The 6285-nt window shown below is 39.2% G+C and overlaps 1 pseudogene; it reads right to left on the minus strand.

Annotated features, from left to right (window-relative positions):
- Positions 1–3036: 3036 nt before the first annotated feature.
- LOC122071469 lies at positions 3037–5920 on the minus strand (annotated as a pseudogene).
- Between the last annotated feature and the right edge of the window lie 365 nt (positions 5921–6285).

The following is a 6285-nucleotide window of genomic DNA, read 5'->3' on the forward strand; positions in this document are numbered from 1 at the left end:
GGAGTCTTGAGATTCGGCTCCTTCAACTCTTCTGATTGCTTTCTGATTTTGAGGCCACCACCCTCCCTTGCTTTTTTCTTTTGTGTTTTGCTCTATTTTGGTGGAGGTTTTCCCTCTATTTGGCTCTTTAATTTTTCTACCTTCTAAATATATTTCTATTCATCCAAAATACACAATGGATCAACATAATATTTTGAATAATTAAAAAATTAACTAAAGGACCGAGTTTCCCTAAAGCCATAGATAGCTCAGAGCACATCCTAAGGGCCACTGGATGTTGGGGGAGGCAAGATCTACAACCCTTGGATCACATATGTTCACCGAGCGATCAATGGAAACTTTTTCCTTTAACTATACGTAGAAAATGAATCAAAACATGCATATTGTTGTAAACCCATGCACGATAATAGATAATATATCGTCGATCTGAACCTTACAATTAATTAGCCGAACGTTTTTATATTTATTTTTTGGGTGCAATATAATTAGTAGAACATAGAACCAAACGAATTGAAGCTTTGAGAGATGAAAGTAGACTTAGTCGTAAAATAATAAAACTCCAAGTCACCATTTGCTAATGTTTGGGTTTTCTTAGGTAGGATTAGAATTGCCTTATGTTTGGATTTGGCCGGGTCGGATTTTGATTTGTAGGGGTCAAGTCCGGGTCAACAAAACAAATTAAATTGTAAAATAAAACCTAGGCTACCAAATATAGCCCTATTTACAACAATGCCACTGGAAGCATGAAATAATGATTCATAATAAATAAGAAAAAAAAATAAATCGAAATAAAAGACACAAAACACACTGGTATAAAAAATTTCGGCTTGGTCCAATTTCGGTGTGCGAATGAGCCCAACTGAAGCCAAACCATTAAACCTTTTTGGTTTGGTACGGTTTGGAAGTTCTATTTTTTCCCTAGTGCTGGTTTGGTATGGTTTGGAAGTTCTTTGGGACATATAGGTCCTCAGAATTTACAAATGGATTGAAGATTGGAGCTATTTTTCCTGATTTGGAAAGACAACTGGTCGGAGGTTAATGTCTCTAAGTTATTTTCTGTGTTGGTTTCTGATAATAGGATGTTATCAGTTATCACCTAGTTTCAATGGCAAAGTGTAAACTCATCAATGGAAATAAGATCCGTCCTTAAAGATGTCCTTCACTTGTCTACTTTCTTTGTTTCTTGTACTTTCTAGTTTGCTTCAAGGGTGAATAATACCAGTGCTAACTCCCTGCCCAAGAGGGCTCTGTTGGTAACGTGTTCGACGATTTGATTAAATTTTGATCCATAGATTCAGGGGATGTGTTCAGGGATGGTTGATCGGTTTGGTGTTAATACAAATATTTTCAATATTCATAAAAATAGTTTTTTTTCTTGGTTTTTCAATTTCTTACCTATTTGATAGAGGTCCTCTAACGTACATAAAATGGGAGATGAGAGAAAATAGGGTGAGAAAAGAAAATAAAAGAAAAATAGAAAAGATAGGAGCAAAGATAGGGTAAGGGTTTGGCCTTACAAACAAAGTCAATGGTGTCCGGCTTGGATAAGGAATCCTACCTCTGTCTTAGAGGAGATTTAGGGATTCAATTTCTAACTCCTTCATTATCTCTTGCTAAATAAATAGACCATAGAGAAGCCACGTTCCTACTAGTTACTTCCCACACCTCCCACTAGTTTCACTCAATTACAACTTCTTATATCCGTTTCTTAACCATCTATGTCCACCCATTTAACCCACATAAAAACTAACTCCCCTATTACATTGTTAATACATAAAATAATATAAATCTATTATTCACGTAACATTTGTTCCCCCCTTCAAGTGTCCATGTCCTCAACGACAATGAAATGAAAAAAAAAAAAGATCATAATTTCACTAGGATCCCATGGCTTGATATGGGATATTCCATTTAATGACGTTGGAATTATCATCTTACAGGGTGCCACTCTTCATGTGAATGGTATCTCTTTGAAAGACATATTTTCCTCCCATTCAGCCCACATAAGATAATTAACTCCCCTATTACATTGCTAATACATAAAATAATAAAAAATCTATTATTTATGTAAAATGTTCTTAATTGGTTTGATTTCTTTCAGTCACTCAATTCAGTCTGTCCGGTAAGTTTGATTTTCACTGATTCCAAAAATCCCAATCCACTTCTCAATTGTGATTTAGTTTGGTTTGATTAAATACACAGAAGGCCTCGAGGTGCCATCTTCATCATAACCATCAAGAGAGCTCAAAAACCTCAAGATTTGACCAAAGGGGCCACCTTTGGCATTGCCATCAGAAGCATCCTTTAGTCAAATAAACAAATGAGATTTTAGGCACTTTAATCAACTGGTAACGAGGTCTGTCTAAACTATCCCATAATATATCATGATAGGCACAACTTGGACATGATGACTAATAACAGAAATTTTGAGTTTTAACACAATCCTTCGCAATCGAATCGACCACCACATTTTCTTCCCTATAAAAATGGGTAAGCCATCAATAAATTGAGTGAAGATAAGTTTGGAAATAAATTCATTTTTGCTGAAACTTCCATGGGATATTCCCATTTTGAATAGAAGCTACCACTGTACTTGAATCACTCTCCATCCATAATTTCATGAATTTCTTCTCCTTTCCATATTCTAATCCAGTAAAGAAGGAAGAAAAATTCTACATAATATTTGAAAAAAGAAAGAACGTGTACAAAGAAACGGAAAAACCCAACAACCAAGCCACAGAAAAATGCTGCAAAAAACAATTCTAGAACCACAACTCAACAACACAAATAGAAAAAAAAAATGTAGCGCAAGCAAATAAGAACAACCAGGACCACTGAGAGGGTAAGGTAGAAGAACCACGAGACAAAGAGCCTGAAAATTTTCATCTGATCAAAACAATTACCTTTTGTGCTTATAAGGATCATATTATTAAAAACGAAAAAAACAAACTAGAACATTAAACCAAAGAAACCAAAATCCAAATAAAAAGACAGGACATCCCACCTTCAGCATTGCAATCAGCAAGGAAGCCTATCTGTAGTAGAAAATAAAAAAATATCTGCAATTAAAACTACACTAAAAATGAAAATGGAGGGGAAAGAACTACATTCTTAAACTCAATACATTACAATTGTCTTAACGTGTATTATACAAGAGGTATGCCGAGGGAGAAGATGAAGGAGATGACTTGTTTAAAACACAGATATCAGTGGGGCAGCTGCTGGACGAACGTTGGGTATTACTTGTATCACATTCTGTAGAAACATGCGATGATGTAATCGAGAATTTATTCATGTTGAATGGAGAGAAGAAATAGGCACCCTCCGATATGGAAGAATAGGCAATGGAGAGTCAAATTTGAGAACATTAATAGCTTGCCCAATAGAAGGTCGAAGATCGTAATCTTGTTGAGCACACCACAGCCCTACAACAATCATGCACTCTAATTCTTGTTTGTCAGAATCCATACAAAGACGTGGGTCAGCCGCTTCGAGATGCTTTTGACTTCCATAGAGCTCCCAAACCCATCCTACCAAACCTACTTCACTTGGGTTAGCCTTTCTCTCAACAGGTTTTCTCCCACAAGCAATTTATAAGAGAACAATGCCAAAGCTATACACATCAGATTCTTTGCTAGCCTTCCCAGTAAGAACATATTCAGGTGCCATGTATCCCATGGTTCCAGCTACATTGGTTGTTTGTGTCCCTTTCTCCCCTTCCACAAGCCTTCCTCCCATGGCACCAGCTACATTAGTTGCTTGTGACCCCCTCTCATTATCCACAAGCCTAGCCAGACCAAAATCCCCTAGTTTAGCATTGAAGTTGGAATCTAGAATTACATTGCTGGATTTAATATCCCTGTGGATGATACATTGATCCCACCCTTCATGCAAATACTGTAATGCAGAGGCTAAGTCAAGAGCTATCTTGTATCTCAACTCCCATGTCAAGGAACTCCTTTTTCGAAATAGATGGGAATCAAGGCTTCCATTGGGCATGAACTCATACACAAGAAGTAGCTCTTTCCGTTGGTGGCACCAACCAACAAGGTGCACGAGGTTCCTATGCCGTAATCTACTAATGATCTTCACCTCCGATGAATACTCCTTTATCCCTTGTCTAGACCCTTTAGAGATCCTTTTCACAGCAACATCCATGTTGAGATCACTCATGAAGCCTCTATAAACGCCTCCAAATCCTCCCTCTCCCAGCTTTTGTTTCTCATCAAAGTTACTAGTTGCTCTAGATAATTCAGCATACGAGAACTCCCTAGGTCCCGTGGGCACATCTAAGACCACATCATCATCTGCTTTATTTTCTCGATTCTTTCTCCACTTGAAAAACCAAAACAAACCCAAGACTGTAATCATGATCATGGCAGCTCCGCCCACTGCGATTCCTATCTTTTTTTTCATGGATATGCCCCCTTGTTGGGTGCCTGTGCGTACACCTTCATTGGTCCCCCATGCTGGTGTGGGCGCCGGTGCAGGCGCAGGTGCAGGTGCAGGTGCAGGTGCAGGCGCAGGGGCCACACCTCCTTCATTCGATTTATCAATTTCCAAACTCGAACTGAAGTCCCAGGAGTTGAGCTGATGTAGCTCGGAGGCATATCCATTGGCTGCAGAAAACCCAATAGTGACCTCTTCTGGAAGATATTCCCTCAGATCAACAATATAGTTAAGGCTACAGATCTCACCAGAAACAGATTGATTAGAACAAGTCAATATAACACTCAAGTTATGGGAACTTGAATCATAAGTAACCGTAACCTCCCAAGGGATACCATTATTTCTCATCAAATTCCAGAGACTACTATTGCATGGGCTATCGTTTACAGATACGATGGAATAGATGTCGATACCTATATGATTGGAATCTGGGTCCCAATAATTCTGACTTGTATCGAATTCCACTGCAACGATGGACCTATTCGTTGGGGTATTGTCTACAGGTTGGTTGTAGAAAAGACCAAGGCCACCACCACCAAATCCACCACCTCCAAAATAACCGTCGATTTCAAAACCATAGTGAGCAAGGAAGAAAGTAAGTCCATCTCCAATGGTGTTGGTGTATATGGTATTCTTTAGAGTGAAGGAGAAATGGGTGGTGAAGTTGGTTAGGTTTCCCGTCTTCTTGTCCCAGAGATGAACTGGATCATTATACAAAACTCCTCCCTGAGTACCAATACTGGATTTGTCCCCTTTGTTTCGTGTGAGGTCAATGCTTGTATCAGAGACTGTTGCATCTAGCTGGGGCTTGATGTAAATATTAATTAGTGAATCATTGAAGCTGGGAAAGTTGAAGCTCAATGATGTTGCAGGAAGGACTAAAAGCAAGAAATGTAATGAGACCTGAAAGAGAATGAAATTAACCTTTGTAGATTGGAGATGCCAATTCCCTGATGAGATACGAGCCATGATTTCACTTTTAAGGCTTGAAGATGAAGCTTCGAGTTGCAGATACTTGCATATTAGCAGATCAAATTTAAAAACCTTGCAGATTACTGCCTCTGCTGATATTGCTGGGATCTGACGGCTGAACAGCGGGAAGCATGACGGAGTGATTGAAAATGGGTAATTTTCAGTGGAGCCCGCTCGCCTATGAGATAGACAGATGGATAGATCGATCCATAGATACTGAATTATGATGCCTTTCTGCTCGGCCCCTTCGCTATTGTTCTCATTAGCGCTAGGAGCCAATACCTACCCTGTCCTCTCGGCTCTGCATCCGAGTGTCTTGCCAGATGCTCTCAGCCAGGGCCCTGCAGACTTGCCAATATGATTCTTCAAGCCGATGAGTCGAAGAGGCTACTTGATTTCAATCTCCCGTGCTTGACGGACAAACCTTCCTCTGATTTAGTTGGAGACACAAGGAGGTGGAGGGAGTGCCTTTGGCAGATGGGAAGAATATTTCACCTATTGAAAACGAGTTGGAGAAAGGTGAGGTGGAAAGCGCTTTATCTATTTTGAAGGGACCCGATTGGGCGAAATTATATTGTTCCTTTCTTTATGAGGAGGATAATAACGGAGAAAATCAATGGAATATTCCTTGAGATGCTGACGTGGAAAAAGGCTTGGGACATGATTCCTTAATTAACGGAGTTGATTATGAAGACACGTTGAAGGCTAAGCTATCCAAGCAAATTGCTCAATAGGCCTATTTCAAAAATCAAGCTACAATGGATAAGGAACCTTCTTATATATCTCCAATTGCCATTGCTCTTCTTTTGTCAAAACAATGTGGAGAAATCATTCCCAAGATGAGGACATTGCAGATTCTATTAG

This window comes from Macadamia integrifolia, unplaced genomic scaffold (genome assembly GCF_013358625.1).
Source record: "Macadamia integrifolia cultivar HAES 741 unplaced genomic scaffold, SCU_Mint_v3 scaffold_22A, whole genome shotgun sequence".
NCBI lineage: Eukaryota > Viridiplantae > Streptophyta > Magnoliopsida > Proteales > Proteaceae > Macadamia > Macadamia integrifolia.